Raw genomic sequence first — 18,702 nt, forward strand, 5'->3', positions numbered from 1 at the left:
TTGTATGACTGCCTTAAGCAATAATTTATGCAAAATTTTGAGAAAATATCTCCGACTATCAACTCGACTTGTCACTCTGCTAATATATTAGGTCTACAACTTTGCTTCCGCCGTTTTTTTGTAAATTTAAGGCTTTATTGTATAAAAACGGTCCAAAAGTGTTTTCCCTTATTCCCTCAAAAACCAATGCTTAATTAACACACGAAATGCTTTATGATCCATTTTTTTGTAAACTAACACAAGTTGCTTTACAAAAATTAAATATTTTTTTAATACCTAATAGAAATCTTATACATACATAGATGGCAGTAGTAGAGTAATAGTATTATCTATGTATGTGGCAGCCTCAGAAAAGCGTGGACAAGTTCTCAGCCGCACTTTTCTTGGAATTAAAAAAGAAAAACAAAATTTCCCGCAAATGTCGAGAATTCGGCTCAAAAATTGACATTTTCAGTTGAGAATAAGTTTGGGATGCAAACAGATCTCTACAAATATTTTGTTGGGTTAATGTTGACACAAATGCCCAAGATCGATATAAAACGATTTAATCGAATTAATCGACCAGTGCTTGACCCTAGAGACACCTATTGGAAAACGGTGGAAGCAAAGTTGTAGACTGGTTGTATCCAAATAACTCCCTTCCGCCTTTTTGCCTTTTGAATTTCGCGGCTATGTATAAAGCACTACAGAGCTCGTATATGACAATACTATACACCTTTGAAAGGTCTTGATATAACCTACAATACGACGCAATGCTTGATTAGTTTGGATATTGCGTTCAACAGTTATAGACGTGTAAACATGGAGTTCACTAACGCCGAAATTCGCGCTCTTTTAAAGTTTTCCTTCGTTAAAAGTTAGACCGGCATGTGGCTCCTCGTGTTATCGCCAGAAGATGGGAGTTAGTCACCAAACCATTTTAAATCATCTGTAGAAGGCTGGATACACAAAACAGCTTGATGTTTGGGTTCCGCATGATTTGACCCAAAAAAACCTTCTGGACCGAATCAACGCCTGCGATATGCTGCTGAAACGGAACGAACTCGACCCATTTTTAAAGCGGATGGTGACTGGCGACGAAAAATGGATCACATACGACAATATGGGTTGTGGTCGAAGACCGGTGAATCATCCCAAACAGTGGCTAGGCCGGAATTGACGGTCAGGAAGGTTTTGCTGTGTGTTTGGTGAGATTGGAAGGGAATCATCCACTATGAGCTGCTCCCATATGGCCAGACACTTAATTCTACCATCTACTGCGAACAACTGGCCCGCTTGAAGCAGGCGATCGAGCAGAAGCGTCCAGAATTGGCCAACAGGAAGGGTGTAGTGTTCCACCAAGACAACGCCAGACCATACACTTCGTTGATGACTCGTCAGAAGCTACGGGAGCTCGGATGGGAGGTTTTATCGCATCCACCATATAGCCCGGACATAGCGCCAAGTGATTACCACCTGTTCCTGTCCATGGCGGACGCCCTTGTTGGTGTAAAGTTGAACTCAAAAGAGACTTGTGAAAAGTGGCTGTCCGAGTTCTTCGCAACTTAAGGGGGGGGGCTTCTATTATATACAGCGCATATTTGTGACTGTAACACTTTTATAAAGCATTGAATAAAGAGCTAAAAACCTGAAGAGATATTTGACAACCTATTATATACGTATGTATGTAGATACTTTTTTATATACTTTGTGGGGTCACTGACGTTTCCTCTTGTGTGACAAACTTAATATAGACTGTGGAGGGTATAAAAAGTTTTAAAAACTGAGCTGTGTCCATAACCACAAATGATACGTGGCGAGATACTTTTATACTATATATAAGAAAAATGATTTCAATATTTTGGCTTGGTGCATTACGCGTACGACTGTGTTACAGAGCTTTATGGGTTTAGATGATTTTTTAAAACTAGCACAAATACCTAAAAATCGCTAACACTGTCTGACATTAATAATTTATGAATACATATCTTTCACTTTTTCCTTCTTGATATAATCTTAAGATCTTCCTTACTACCCCTACTAATGTTCACGTAAAAAAATGTCGCCGTTATCTATGCAATACAATCACAGTTCTCATATTTATAGCAGCAATTCAAAACTCATTTCGCATTAAAATCTTTTTGGGATGTCAGCTGGCATTTTGGTGAGCAAAAAATACGGTTTGAAGGCCAAATAAGTAGAACCAGCTTAACACGCATGAGTAGTTGTTATTTGTTTAGCAAAAGAAAAAAGAAACAGAAGTAAAGAAAGAACACATAAGCAAATAAGAAGATGCATTTGTGGGGTATTTTCAAGGCTTTAAGGGCTAAGAGATGGACGCTTTGTGATTGGAAAGATAGTGTAAACACGCTGTGTCAGTTGGCGCAAAAAGTGCGTAAAAGGTGTCATCAATGTTTCAAGTAGCAAAGAAGATGGAAATCAAATATTCTTTATTCTGCGTCTAAAAAATCCTGTTACAGCTAAGCCAAATATGACACAGCGAGCACTACAAAATCACATACAAACATTTAAATATGTATGTATATATACTAAGTATGTATGAATGTATGTCATGTATGCTCACCTTTAACATTTTGACATGTCGTTGACAAGCGGTTGTCAAATTGTTCAGGCCCTCATTTATTTGTATAGTCTGAGCGCCTTTGTCGGCTATTCTATATTGATATTTACGTTTTTTTGTTTTATTTGTCTGCGAACTGTTCCATTTATTTGCGTTTTATACCTTTTGGCTCTTTTCAAATGAAAATTGCTTTAAGCCGATTTCGTAAGATTTGAGTGGCATTCTAAAAATGTATTCGGTGCGCCTTTGCGATTATTTTAACACTTCATTGCGCCGCATGCATTTTGTAAGGCGGCTGACACATTTTTCTTTATTCTCTTTCCGATTTTTTGTACATTTAATAAGTATTATTATTTTGTATGCGCATTTGAATAACGAAAAACCTACCCACCCAGTTTTCTTGAAAAGGTGTGGCTTCCGGTTCAGTGGGTTTTTAATGCATTATTTAAATGTTATTTTAGGATAATTGGAATATTGTTTGCTAAGCGCTTGAATAAATGCATATTTATTTTTTTCACATATTGCAGAAGTAACTGAGTATTCATAAAAACAAGGATGTAAGGAATAACCGAACATTTCAAACTCTTGGAACTTGCAGGATTGATTGATTTCAAGATACTTTTGAAGATAACTCATATCAAGGAGGGTTCCAAAGTAGACAGGACTTTTTGAATCTAGCGCGTCCTGGTGTCGCCGTCAACTGGTGCGTTAGAATCTGCTATCTTTATCGATTGCCCAGTAAGAATTTCCTGACATTTAATCCGAAGTGAAGTTACTGCATTTTAAGGGTCAGTATGTTTGTGTTATCGGTGCGAAAATGAGCTTCGAACAAAGAGGCAACATTTAATTTTGTTTTAAAATTGGTACAACTTTTACCGAAAGGAGTGGTTTCAATGTTTTCAAAGTAGTCGTGAGGACATAAATGACGATCAATGGATTTAAACATCTCCAAAACAACGATTTATCGCATTGTGACCAAACATTTGGGCCTACGAAAGGTGTGTGCACGGTTTGTTCCGCACAAATTGACTGACGACCAAAAATTGCTCAGGATCCAACATTCGAAGGACGATTATTTCACCAAAAATCACATTTTAACCTTTAACCACTGCCCGTATTCACATGATATGGCAGCGTGTGACTTCTTCCTTTTCGGAAAAATGCATTTACTTATGAAAGAAAAACGTTATGCAGACGTAGAGGCCATTCAAAAGGCTTGCACCGGCATACTGGCGGCTATACCGGCCAACGAGCTAAAACACTCATTCGACATGCTTTCGCACCGTGCAAAGAGCTGTATGGAAGCAGAAGGAGACTATTTTGAATAAAATAAATTGATTTTGCCGAAAAAACCATTTGTTCTGTTTTTTTAAGTCCTGTTTATTTTGGAACGCACGTATATTGGCGGATGTATGCGGTATAACGTCACTCGGAAGTTCGAAAATCTAAGGGAAATAATAACCCGATTCAACCCATTTGTAACACACAGACAAAATACTATCAGAAGAGGACTCTCTCTGAATTTTAATTATAAATCTGACACACTGACCAATATTTTCGGTAAAAAGTCAACTAAAGGTACTGTGGTGCAAATATTCGGTACCTACATCAACAGTATTTGTTGATTTGGATGATTTTTGGTCATAAGACGGCATACTCTAAAAGCCTGCTAAATTAATTGCTTCTTCATTTGTACACTCGAAAAGAAAAGTTCAGATGGAATTTAAAATTGTGTTATATGGTAAGTAGGCGTGACTGTACTCTGATTTCGCTTATTTTCACACAGTAACATAAAAATGTAAGAGTAATGCCACATACCAAATTTGGTTGAAATCGATCAGGCGAGTCTCGAGATGTGTGTGACCACCTAAAAGTGGGCGGTGTTACGCCCATCGTCTAATTTTGACCCCGGCCCCAATTAAAGCCCTGGTTTTCGGTTAATGGCGTTTTGTGGCTCGACAAATGAAAGAGTAGAGGGTGGGTGCAAAATTTTAGGTCGATATTTAAAAAGCTGAGGGACTATTTCGTGCATATACAGACAGAAAGACATGGTTAAATTGAATAAGCTAGTAATTCTGATCATTTGTATATATATTTCATAGCATCTCTGGCATTTTCTTCTATGCTTTACAAACTTCGTAATTATTAATTAATCTAGAAATTGGTAATTTCGGGAGTCGTCGAATATTATTGACTTTCGCAATTCGTAAGCATCCAATACGTAAAATAACTTATACGAGTATTAGGCTCTTTCATCGTAAAATAAGCCATAAAACAAAAATCATTATATTAAGTGGAATGGTTTATACATTAAGATCCAGAGGTATTAAAATGATTTGGTAGTTTTTTAGCAGCAAGCTACATCGTTTCGCCATAAAGCCAGTCATTTGTACGCAGTCCTCATATTCGATTTCTGAAGGCTTGAAAGATATTATTATATTACTCGGTTTCGATCAGTTTAAGATGGGAACTGCTACTTCTTGAAGTCACAATTTGTTATCCAACTCGATATTTCCATAGGTGTTTGAATCATTTATTGTAAATTGACAGAATCTGATGAAGTTAAAAATGGTGTCATATGGCGAGGATATCAGCGTTTACCAATAGAGATGACGTGATTTTGACAGCTCGTGGCAGGCCGTTTGTTTACAGATTTGGGTAAAATTTTGACAGTGTGTTTAGTAAAGTTTCTTCATGTCGTGTTCCAATTTGGTACTGTGCTTGACAATAGTCGAGAATTATTACGCAATTTCATGTCCTCCAAAAAATTTACAATTTCATTGAAAAATCATCTTCATAGATGACACCCACTTATGGCCTTATGGCTTCGTTAACAAACGAAATTGTCGCTATTAGGGTGAATAAAATCCTCGCATGTTTCAGGAAACGCAATTACATCCGCAAAAATTTACTGTTTGGTGCAGATTCTGGTTTGGCTGCATCATCGGGCCCTTTGTTTCGAAATTATTCTGGAAATGCCATTACCAGCGAGCGATATAACACGATGTTGACCGATTTACAGAATTTGATAAAGATCGACGCGAAAGATCTCTAATCCCAATAAAAGATTGCTCATGTTTCACGTCTAAACAAGGACACATTGCGTGCAAAGTTTGACGACTAGTTAACTTCGAGAAATGGTCGCCAAGATCATGTGATTTAACGCTTCTAGACTAATTTCTCTGGATGTATGTTGAAGTATAGGCCAATCAACCAGCAACGCTCGAGCTCGAAGAAACCGGAAACCCATTTCGACCAAATTTTAGTGATTTATTTCATTTAACATCACCCTATATACTTCAATCTGGAAAAAAAGGATGTCAAGGGAATCAAAGGTTCCAAAGTTTATCATAGCTGCGCACATATGTAATTTAACCAAAAAGTAACACATCCAATCTCTAAATCGATCCACATCGAAACTATCTTTATGGTTAAATTAATTACTTCTGATATTTTCGTTACATACTAGTTACCCTAGTTGTAGAAGTTTTCCACATTACCGCGCGGGAACCATCAACGAGTATGAGTTCTTTCCCTACAGCCAAACTCTTAAATTGGTCGTGTACAGTCAACCATTGGATAGTCTGAAAGAATCAGTCTTTCAGAGGGAGATGATTTTTATTCCATCAGCACAACGTCAGAGGCTCCGAGAGAGGTTGGTTGAGAGGTTTTTTAGTATCTCTTTATAGATCGGACCAGTCAGTATTTTATTACAACTACTTGTGAAGACGTCTGTTTTTTGCTAATAGGGAAGAGTGTTTTTATGATTTTATGATAGTGCCGACAAGATACTTTTTAAATCAATTTAAACACGAATAAGCACTTCCCAAATATATGATAACTAACTTATAATAAGGCATCACCGTGTAAATGACGCATTTACTTGTGTGGAAGCATAATAGTACTGAAACCACTTGAGCTGGTAGTTCATGTATGATAATTTTTATCACTGTGTGATACTTGTATATAGGAAATTACTTGTTTGAAGATATGTGAGTACATAGATACTCATTCACGCCACATTTCCCCAGACAAGATTATGTGTTTAAGTCAATGGCGACAACAGAATTCTTCAAAAATTAGTTGTGGTACTAAATGTAGCATATTGTCATGCCACAATGATTGTTTATGCCACATAGCTGAAAACAGAGGAAGAAAAGGCCCAACAAAACAGTTCATGCTTAAATTAAAAATTTGAAATACTTCCGCAGCTATTTCATTTGTATCTTTCTGTACATCTGTTTTTGTACATTTATTTACATCACTTCAACGTTGGCTTATTGTGAAATTCGTACGAAATCATTTAGTTAATCCACCAATGGGTTATAAGTGGTAATCACTGCCAACGCATTCGGGAAATGTGGAGTAGCACCACAGTTTGACACGCAAATAAGCAATAAATTGCCAGCGACATTTTTTCGAGTTAAGATATTAATAAATGGAGGAGAAGTGCCTATGGGGTAGAACTCATTCATATAATCTATACATACGAGCTTATGTGAGATTACATATCGTATATACAAGTATATAGTATAAAATTCATTCATGATAAACAATTCTTTTAGGTTGCCACATGTTAAAAATTTGTTCGTAAAATCTTTAATATATTAAAAACATTAAAAAATTGAAGATTTACCAAAACTTAAAACTACACTTGTAGTTAAAATGAGTCTGCTGACATCTGTTCATAAATTTTATTGTAATAAAGAGATTTAAGAATGAAATAAAACTATTTCTAAGAAAGGTGAGAAACTTCGGCTGCACCGAAGCTAATATACCCTTCATAGGTGCATTTCTTTTAGAACTACTATGTGTTTAAGTAAATCTATGGAAGCTATATGCTATAGTAATCCGATGTGAACAATTTTTTCGGAGATTTTATTCTTAACTTAAGCAGTAATCCATGTCAAATTTCGTGAAGATACCATGTCAAATACCATTTTCCCTACAAGCCCTTGATACCGATCGTTCGGTTTGTATGGCAGTTATATGCTATAGTGAGCCGATCTGAACAATTTCTTCGGAGATTAGATTGTTGTTTTAGAAAATAACCTATGCCGACTTTTGTGAAAATACATTGTCAAAATTTTTACAATTTTTCTGAAAAAAATGGTTCATATGATACAAGATCACGCATATGTGTCTCAGAGAATGCTTCTTTACATTCCTTGTGTGACTTTGCTTATTTTTTCTCAAAGCATTTCTCTTTATTCATTCTCGCATGAATTCAGTCGTTTTACATATATTTCTGCCAGAGAACGTGCTCAATTCTGCTAAATAGCAGCGAGAATGGTGAATTCCGTTCCAAAATCTTATAAGCTCTGTTAGCCGTCCAATCGAACATCATACAGAGTTCAATTTGCACCTTCTCTATGTTTTATGTTCTCTGGCTTAGCAGCCCCGAAAAAGGTTGCTACTGAGGACAACGTGAACAAACTCGTATTGGCAGATCTCCAATTGAAATTGCATGAGATACTTAAAACCGTAAGCAAGTACATATTGGGCATGAGCAAGCTGTTGGCGTGATGAGTGCCGCGCTTACTTATTCTGAGGAACAAACACAATCGTAAGTCCACTTTTCCGTAGTTTAAGCACAAGAAATTAGGTCACATTGGACGAATGAGCACCCCCTCGTAGAAGCCTCCTTCTTAAGTACGAAGAACTCGGACAGCTACTTTTCACAAGTCTTCTCAACTTTACACCAACAAGGGCGTTCGCCATGGACAGGAACATCCTGGAACAAATGGTAAGCACTTGGCGTTATAGCCGGACTATATGGTGGATGCGATAAAACCTCCCATCCGAGCTCCCGTTCCCGTGCGATCTGGCGTTGTCCTGGTGGAACACTACACCATTCCTGTTGGCCAATTCTGGATCGCCTGCTTCAAGCGGTCCAGTTATATAATATATAATATATAGTTGGATGAAAATTGAAACACGTGTTTCCTAGCAAAAAATGGAGAACCACTTCGTAGTCGTAATCGGACTACTGCCAAGCCCACAAAACGCCATTACACGTAAATTTATAAGGAGTCATTACGAGGTGTAAATTAAAAAATAAAACTCATATTTGGCACACGGGATTGCAAGAGCAGGAGACACCTTTGGAAAAGTGGACGTGGCCCCGCGCTCTAAGAGGATTAATGTACATACATATATCAGGAAAAACCCAAATCCGCTCAGCACAAATCCCTTAAACAATCCTAACTACGCCGGATGAAATCGGGTCCTAACTCTGCTCTTTCTCCATAAAACGCTTACGTTACTAACTACTAAAAGTGCGATAAATCAATAAATAAATACGCCGGAGGCATTAAATTTTTTAGCTGGCATGGTATTAAAGGAGTTTATAGGAGCCGTCGTCAAAATTGGATGGCACCGCTTTCATTTCGGTGAAAATTTATATCGCAGAACCTACTCGACCGATATTTCTTCTTCTTCTTTACTGACGAAGAAACCGCTTACGCGGTTATAGCCGAGTTAACAACAGCGCGCCAGTCGTTTCTTCTTTTCGCAAGGCGGGCCACATTGGAATCTAAGCGACGCCACGTCCTTCTCCTCTGGTCCTCCAACGGATTGGAGGTCTTCCTCTTCCTCTGCTTCCCCGGCGAGTACTGCGTCTATATACTTTCAGAGCTGGAATATTTTCGCACGACATGATCTAGCCAGCGTTGTCTTTTAATTCGCTGAACTATGTCAATATCGAACTATGTCAATATCGACGTATATATCATACAGCTCATCGTTTCATCGAATGCGATATTCGCCGTGGCCAACGCGCAAAGGGCCACAAATCTTTCGCAGAACTTTTCTCTCGAAAACTCGGAACGTTGACTCATCCGATGTTGTCATCGTCCAGGGCTCTGCACCATATAGCAGGACGGGAATAATGAGTGACTTATAGAGTTTTGTTTTTGTTTGTCGAGGGAGGACTTTCCTTCTCAATTGCCTACTTAGTCCGAAGTAGCACCTGTTGCCAAGAGATATGCAGCGTTAGGCGAGATTTAGTGTATAATAATACATACATATATATACTACAATCACACATACTTCTTTCAATTTCCAGTATGCAAATTAGGCATTAATAAACGTATCGGGATAAAATATATAAATAATAGAAAGATTTTCGAACTTGCGGTAGACCTTGCCCCGTATATCTCGGCAAATATGTGAGTTATCTTAATAAAACTGAGGAAGTGTGATTTTTTTATAACTGTTCATCTTTGTGCCTAAAATGGATGAAATCTGGTGAAAACTTGTCCGAGACCCCATATAACTAACACCTGAACCAGAAAGAATTTTCCCGGCTTTTATTCTCGAAAGTTGCAAGAAATTTTCGGTTACAACCGAGCTTAGCCCTTCTTTAATTGTTCATTTTTCATCGTTAAGCTAAGTGCTCATCGAACAACCTCGTTAGAAGTTGTTACATTTTTTTTAAATGCTTAAAGCCGAGAACACACAGTATCCATCATTAATTTTCGTTACAGCTTTCGAAACACTTAATTATTAGTTGACTCATTAATCTCGCACAGATAAAATGACAGCTGTCTAAATGACTCTTTTCATAGACATAGTCTTGCTATGCTTCGATATACTTAAATCTCCTGTAAACTAATGTAATATATTAAAATTGTTGCAAATGCGGCACGCAACTTCCTCAATCACAGCCGAATGCAATAAACATAAAAGGCACATAAATTATGAAATTTTTCGACTGCCTTTAACGGCCCTTGAAAACACGCAAACCCCAGAAATGTTATTGAAATTATTTTAACCAGAAACGAAATAGTAAAATCCTTAATGGCCGGGCATATATCAATGTGTGCAATAATGCGATAAAATATTGTCAGTCAATGACACGCTGTCAGCATTGCAGACGCCCCTCGCTGGCTGCCATGTTCATGCGTTGAACGCGTGTGTGGGTTCTGGCCAGCAGTGCGTGCCCATAACGGCAAATTTCGTCCAATAAATCGTTTTGTGCTTAAGTCCTTTTTTGATAGTTTTTTTTTCTACCAAATCGGTCTGCTGTTTGTGCACAAACTGAATTTACGAGCATTGTAAAATGCCAAAATGCCTGTCAACTTTGGTACGAGCATATTGTTTATAGATTGTTTTCCACATGTCCTGTAGACCGTTCGTTTCATTTTTCTTTCATCAGTGAGTTATTGTCCTTAATGAACGTAATGATTTTTGGGTGTTGTTTGCAATCAGTTATCTTCAGTTTTGTGTTTTGTTTTGCTTTTCTTTTATTACTCTTCGCTCGCTCCCTCCATGGCCGTCATCGGGGTTGATTTTAGACAACTTTATTGATTGGGGAGATCAGTTAAGGCGATTTGTTTGGTTAGCACACACAAAGTGTTTCAGTTAAACGGCAGGTGACGCTAATTTCTTTCGGTGAATCCTCAACATAGATGTATGTTGTATAAATAATGAATTTTTACAAGAAAATTTCTGATCTGATGACTGTCTCGAAAATACATTGTAGTTTTAATTGGAAAACGAATTGCTGCAAAAGGACGCACTATATGACTGTTGTACAATGAAAATCCGTATAATAAAATCTGAAACACACGCACTGGTCTCGGGTTACCTTATGGAATAAAGGAATGAACATTTTCTGATCATAACTATCTCGACTATGGTGGTTTTAAGTATCTAAGCCCTAATGATGGAATGAGTTTAATGTGATTAAATGTAGAGTCTAGAGTTTTGTGGTGTTTTCAAATAAAAACCTATTGATTCCGATTTTTTCACATTTTTAGTTATATTTTCTAAAGAGTTCACTAGAAATAGTAGGCAGTTCAGAGCTAAACGAAGAAATTTAGATCTTTGGTATCTAACTAATACTCAAAAACAAAAAAACGTTAACGTCGGTTCCCAAATACAAAATATTCCTTACAAGAACTTGGAGATTCTTCGACTTTTCTGAACAATTTTTAATGTCAACCTTTCCATAAAAGCAGTTGCTGACTGTTTGTATGACCGCTATGCTGTAATGGTCCGATATCAGCGGTTCCAACAAATGAACAGCCTTGGGAGAAAAAGATATGTGCAAAATTTCAGATCGATATTTCAAAAACTGAAGCCTTGTTTGCGCATATACTGACAGACAGACCACATAGCTAAATCGACGCATCTCGTCATCGTTTATTCATTTATATATACATATATGTATGTATATATACTATATAGGGTCTTCGAAATTACCTTTATAGTGTTACAAACATCGTGCTATCCAGTTCAGGGTATACAAAATGGGGATAGAACTCATGATTTTGACTTTTTAATATGAGATTTATGCAGATCTTCTCCTAATCCATATATGTAGATGTCAATGATGAGAAGGTTATTTAAATGATTTTTTTAAACTTTCAGTTGGATGTTTCTCTCTCTCTCTTTTCCTCTCACTCTCTCTCTTACACGATTTAACTTTTCATATTCACTTTTTCTAACATTGTACAACCCCATAACTCATCGCACCTTCCTTATCGTATACTTACCTCGGTTAAAATACCTGATATCTTTGTGAACGGCATTAGTTTCATGAAATATTGCGGAATTTCAATGATTAAATCACTTTTGTACTTGCATGTATATTTCATAAGACTGATCAATTATTCTATTTCCAGCATTTTTTTCTCGCACCAGGAGTTTTCGGGGTTTCTTTTGAAATGAAAAAGAAGTTAAACGAAATACTATATGTAGCACGTCATTTGGCCGCAATTTTTCAAATAATAGACATACGTACACGAAATATTACCGCACATAAAAACAATCGAATTGTCGGAACTCGTCGATTTCCGACACCGACAAGAAATGTCGGTTAGGCGTTTATTTTAAACAAAACGCGCCGGGTCATTGATGGCACGCCACTTTATCCTGTGCCGCTGACATAGCCGCATGCTCACACTTCTTCGGAAATCATGTCTGTAGCATCTACTTACAGAATAACATAAATTTGTTAAAAGAACACACGCAAACACATTTAGAGACCCCTGCAAACTGCTTGTATACCATTGACACTTTGACATGGAAAGGCCAACATTACATATCGATTGTGCGGCAGTCTCGCCTTGAACGGATTTGAACACTTTTCTTTTTGTGGCAGGAAAGCACTTAATCATTGCTGGGCGGCAATACCAACAACAGCGACAACAGCGGGAGCTGCAACAGCACGAGGCGCCTCCCTGTGGTATGCGCCGCGTCGCAGGATGGCTGGTTGGGCGCAGTTGGAAAAGGAAACGCATACAAGTAATCGCATGTGTTTTCGCTTGAAAGGATACAACGGATCACACTTAATATTATATACATATATGTATTAGTAAGCGTGTGTGTATAATTGTAACATATGAGCGCGTAGCAAAGCATTTAAGGTGGCTAGCGACAGACTGCTGGGTGTGTGCTAAGTTGCCAGGCATTGCAGTCAGAGTAAATAAGATTAATGATTTGATAGGAACAAAGGAAGTGTGCAAAAAGGGACGAGGGTTGAACGGTATGCGGCAGAAATACTGCTAAAAACTGTTCGATCTTCGATTGTCATTAGTCGAAAAGTTGCTATTTGTTATTGTTAAATGTTATTATGGACAAACTAGGAATACCCGACGACGTGACTAGTGCGTTCTGCGGCCAGCTGACTTCATGCATGGGTGTCGAAGGTCCTAAAACCGTTGGGGTAAATGTGTAAAAGTTATTGAAAGAAAGTATGAGTGGCAATCAATTATTTATTCTTGAAATGAGGTTACTTTAGATTCTCGACATGTCGTGGGAGAAAATTTAAAATATTTGTTTTCCTAACACATTATTATATTTTTAAAAATGGAAGGCGTGTATTCAAATTTGGAGTATTATGGTAAAATTATTTTTTTATAAAGATTTAATTTTTTACCAAGATATCAAAAATGAAGGCCAAAAGATTGCGCCATGCCTTCCCTTCTGTTAGTTATTTCACTAGCGCACCGGTTAGTATGAGTAAAAATGTAAAAGCAATGTTGTTGAGCACTTAATTTATCTAAAATTACTCCATTAAATCCTCATTAGAGAGTAACATGGTAGACTGACTTATAGCCAATCTAATCCCAAATTCGTTTATAATTTACAACTTTTATAACAGGCGCTAAAAAAGATATTTCGGTAAGAAACTGTTTATTGAGAGCTTCCCTGTTAGGCGCTACTTTAGATAACATATAGTGCTTACTGGCGCAAAGCAGCGTGGATACTTCGTAACTATCGTGCGTTTTCACTTTATTTTGGGTTCAACCCTAATCCTGATACCCTTTCTTCAAATACATTTTCGGGATTCCTCACTGCTACAGATTTTTCAGACAGAGGAGAAAAATTATCATTCACAGATTTGTTAAGAAATGTCTCATTAACAATAGCGTCGACCTATGTACATGCGTACTTACAGCGTTTGTCCGGAAAGGAATAGAGCTGAGTCGATTTAAAAAATTTATTGAACCAATCGTTACAATTCTTTAAAAACTTTCAAAATAGGCTCTTTCTGCGTCGACGCAGCGCGATTTCCAAGCATTGAAGGCGTCACAGAAGCCATTCATTCGGTCTTCATCATCGACCTCTTCCCGGCCCTCCAAAAAGGCTTGGTGCCACCGAAAGACACCACTTCTTGCTAAAGCAACATCTGGGTAAGCCTGCTTGATCATATAAAACGTCTCTGTCTTTACCGAGTTTCACACAGAATTTAATAGCATACCTCTGCTCTAACGAACGTTGCATTTTCGGCTTGCACCACTCACAGAAACACGTCACGCGAAAATGTTTGTCCTGACTCTCCAGGTGCTCGGATACAACTGAAAAGCCGCTCGTTCGTTAGCTAGAAACGCCTTCTACCGAATCCAGTCGATGCGCGCACGCTCCGAAGTACAAGTCGCGTCGGAAGAAAATCAGTTCTATTACTTTCCGAACAAACCCTGTATAAGTACTGGCAGAGAATTGTAAAATGACCAATCTCAATATCAGCTAAATGTGAAGAAGTGAGAAGTCCGCTATTTGTAGTATCAGACTGGAATGCTGGGCCTCAAGAGAGTTTGGCTATATTTTACTCAAACACCTTGCACCTCACATACTCATCTATTTCGGCTAACATCAAAACGGTTTTCCATAACCATTATCAGACAACAAGAGAGTTTGGCTATATTTTACTCAAACACCTTGCACCTCACATACTCATCTATTTCGGCTAACATCAAAACGGTTTTCCATAACCATTACCCTCTGAGCAATCAAACGCAAACATCAGATTGTATTTCTGTCACGAGAAAGTTTCTCATAAAAGCATGTAACGGTTCTGTTTCAGGTTAAACAAATAATATCCTTCTATTTGTCGGAATACTTCAAAGCCTAGACCACAAATGTGAGGAAAAGCTCAGCCGAATATATAGCTGAGACTAAAGCGTCATTGGTATACATAAAGTCCATAGTATATTGAATTTTACATCCAAATCTGTATCTCCACTTTAACGTTATTGAAAAGTATATTTGCATTTTTATTGCTGTAATATTTATTTCAACTATCCTTAATGTACGTAATATATTATTGATCGCCATGTGCTATCTGACAAATGATAAGTGACTCATGTCATTACACAGGTTATACTGCCAAGCTAATGCATATTCCTCTAATTGCGCGCCGAGATTTCCATAAATATCTGCCAACCACGGCCTATATATCAACGTTAAAGATATTACACGCAAAGCCGTTGCTCATATTTCAACATCATCAGTAAGTAAAAAGCGAATAAATATTGTACAATATAAATCGCTTGTCTGTAAGTCATTCAGATAACATTAAATAGCAGACAACAGTCATGTGATAAATGTATGATATATAAAATTTATTAACACATCAGCACAACCCCAATGTAAATCATTCGCAAAAACCAAAAAAAAAAAAACACATTTTCACATAAAACCAACAATTCATAGCTGCCATAAATCATTTAATGTAGCACCATCGCCGCCGCCACCCTATCACGTACGATATACCCACTCATGCAATCAACCCACCAAAGTGTTGGCATCAAGCGGCGAAACTACCCTAACCACTTTACGAGTCCTAATTTGAAGGGAAAGCGAAAATCAGTGCCATATTTTATTTGTGGCCAAGCCCCTGTCGGAAATTCGCTCACATTTAGTTTAGCTGCAACGAATGGTACTAGCAGATGGAAAAAGCAGAAAAGGTGCGCGCAATTCATTTGAATCAATAACCTAAATTGATTGGCAAATTTTAACAAACGAGTGCCATTCTTGTCGCAGCGAACTGAATAAACGAGTTACATTCGGCGGCCCACAAAATATGTCATTTATTACAAATCTGACGTTTAGGCTCATTTATGGCTTTTGTGCGTGTTTGAAGCGATTGCTTATGCTGAAACATACATTCATAACTATGTGTATACATTGTATTATATAGTATATAAAATCTTTATACATTTAATTTATTATTTTGTTCTAAGGAAAATAGCATAAATTAATCGTTTAACATGGTATGTAGTTTGTTCTATTGAATGTCCATAAAGCTCGTTCAAATATTAAGTTGTGAAATATCTTCCTTCTTTCACTTTTTTGCTCTTTATTCAATGCTTTATAAAAAGTGTTATTGTGATCGGATTTAGTTCAAATATGCGCCGGTTCGTTCGATAATCTGTTTACATCTTGACGGCAACTTCATAATACCCCCCTCGTAGAAGCCCACCACCTTATTTGCGAAGAACTCGGATAGCCACTTTTCACAAGCCTCTTTTGAGTTCAACTTTACACCAACAAGGGTGCTCGCCATGGACAGGAACAGGTGGTAATCACTTGGCGCTATGTCTGGGCTATATGGTGGATGTGATAAAACCTCCCATCTGAGCTCCCGTAACTTCTGACGAGTCATCAACGAAGTGTGTGGTCTGGCGTTGTCCTGGTGGAACATTACACCCTTCCTGTTGGCCAATTCTGGACGCTTCTGGTCGAACGCCTTCTTCAAGCGGTCCAGTTGTTCGCAGTAAATGGTAGAATTAAGCGTCTGGCCATATGGGAGCAGCTCATAGTGGATGATTCCCTTCCAATCCCACCAAACACACAGCAAAACCTTCTTGGCCGTCCATCCCGGCTTGGCCATTATTTGGGACGATTCACCTGGATATTGTCGTATGTGATCGATTTTTCGTCGCCGGACACCATCGGCTTCAAAAATGGGTCGAGTTCGTTCCGTTTCAGCAGGCGGCACCCAAACATCAAGCTGTTTTGTGTATCCAGCTTGATGCAGATGATTTTAAATGGTTTGGTGACTAACTCCCATCTTCGGAGCGATAACACGAGGAGCTACATGCCGGTCTAACTCGATGTTTTCCATGATTTTCGTATTCGGTATTCGTCGTCACAGGTCTTCCGCCGGCTGACTTATCCATGATGTCGTTTTCACCCGCTCTGAATCGTCGAAACCATTCCTCCGCAGTTCGAAGTGATAGAGAACCATCACCCAAAACATCATTAATCTCATGGAACGTTTCTCTAGCTGATTTGCCTTTTACGAAGGAAAACTTTAAAATAGCGCGAATTTCGCCGATAGTGAACTCCATGTTTACATGTCTATAACTGTTGAACGCAAAATCCAAACTAATCATGCATAGCGTCGTTTGGGAGGTTATTTCAAGACCTTTCAAAGATGTATAGGATTGCCAGTTACGAGCTCTGTAGCGCTTAATACTTGTATATAGTCGGGAAATTCAAAAGACAAAAAGGCGGAAGGGGGATATTTGACAACCTAATATATGCCCTGTTATGAAAGAATAAATTGAAAATACTGCTCATATTAATTGCGAACGTGTAACGGTAGAACTTTATAGAAAAAAATTCCTAAACTCACTCAACGAAAAATTCCCAAAACCATAATATAGAACTTCTTGTAGAACTTTTTGGCCGATATATACTTGTGATATAAAGTTAATCAAAAGGCCGAAAAAAACATGTTCATGGAGCCTAGGAGAAGTTCTTAACTCGGGTGTAGACGCTTACTAGGTATATGCTCAAAATGCCTCACAAAATTCGGCATTAAAGCACCCATAGGCATGAATACTATTTCGGTAGTTGGGACTAGGAAAGGTGTAATGTGATTTCCACAATTTTTGACCTATATTTGGCGCATATTATTAGTCTTCGCTTGACATATGCATTGTAAATGGAAAGTATCTGACATAATACAAAATTATATCATATGTGAATAGACGTGGTTATATCGACCAATTAGTTTTATGCTATAACTTACCGGTGTTAAATCTCCAAAATACAGCCCTTGGCCGGATAAAATCCGGGTCAATTTCGGTAACGGTGAACCGCCTGGGGTGAGAATTGAGCCAATTAATTTCTTCGAAAATTTATAATTCTTTTAGTTTAACATTTCATTTGACTCGAATCCGACCCGAATGGAGCGTGTTCCATCTGTTTTATGAAAAATTTTTGGAAAGGATCTTAGATTGCGGGCCAACTGAATTGTATAATGTTGATGTGGATAACCTTTGATTCAAACAAAAAATCGCCACATGCGATCCATCTAACGAAACAATGTATTTATTGAAGTAAACGTTTAGTAAGGGCTTTAACACGCGTCTTAGTGTTGTGGCGTGACCTTCGAGTACATGCTATTTTACATCGCTGAACTAATTTTTGTGATGTTATGAGAATTCACTTACCTACGCAGAGAAGCCCGAGACGATTGACGCCTTTAAAGAGAAGTTAGTTGCCCGTTTTTAAAATATAGGGTCAAACCCTTATCTTTACAAAAAAGCAAAATTCTTTTCCATGATAATATACATATGTATTTATCTTCTCCTTGAAAACTAAATATCTACAAATCTTTTATAAAAAATTATGACTGTAGTTGCTGAGTATAGGACTTCAGTTAGAAGTGGACTATGCGACATTCATCGTCCAACTTTCGAAACTTTTCTTTGTGATTATTCCAAATATGATTGCTAAAGATTCTGAAATTAGGTTCAACAAGAAAATTCAAATGTTTTGTTTCATATTTTCTCCACACATTAGTGCGTATATTTAGATATGTCATATTGTCTTCTAAAGATCACAGTCCCATTGCACTAATTCGTCCCCTAATGTGTGACTTGATAATATTTATACCTCAC

Source organism: Bactrocera neohumeralis, chromosome 3 (genome assembly GCF_024586455.1).
Source record: "Bactrocera neohumeralis isolate Rockhampton chromosome 3, APGP_CSIRO_Bneo_wtdbg2-racon-allhic-juicebox.fasta_v2, whole genome shotgun sequence".
NCBI lineage: Eukaryota > Metazoa > Arthropoda > Insecta > Diptera > Tephritidae > Bactrocera > Bactrocera neohumeralis.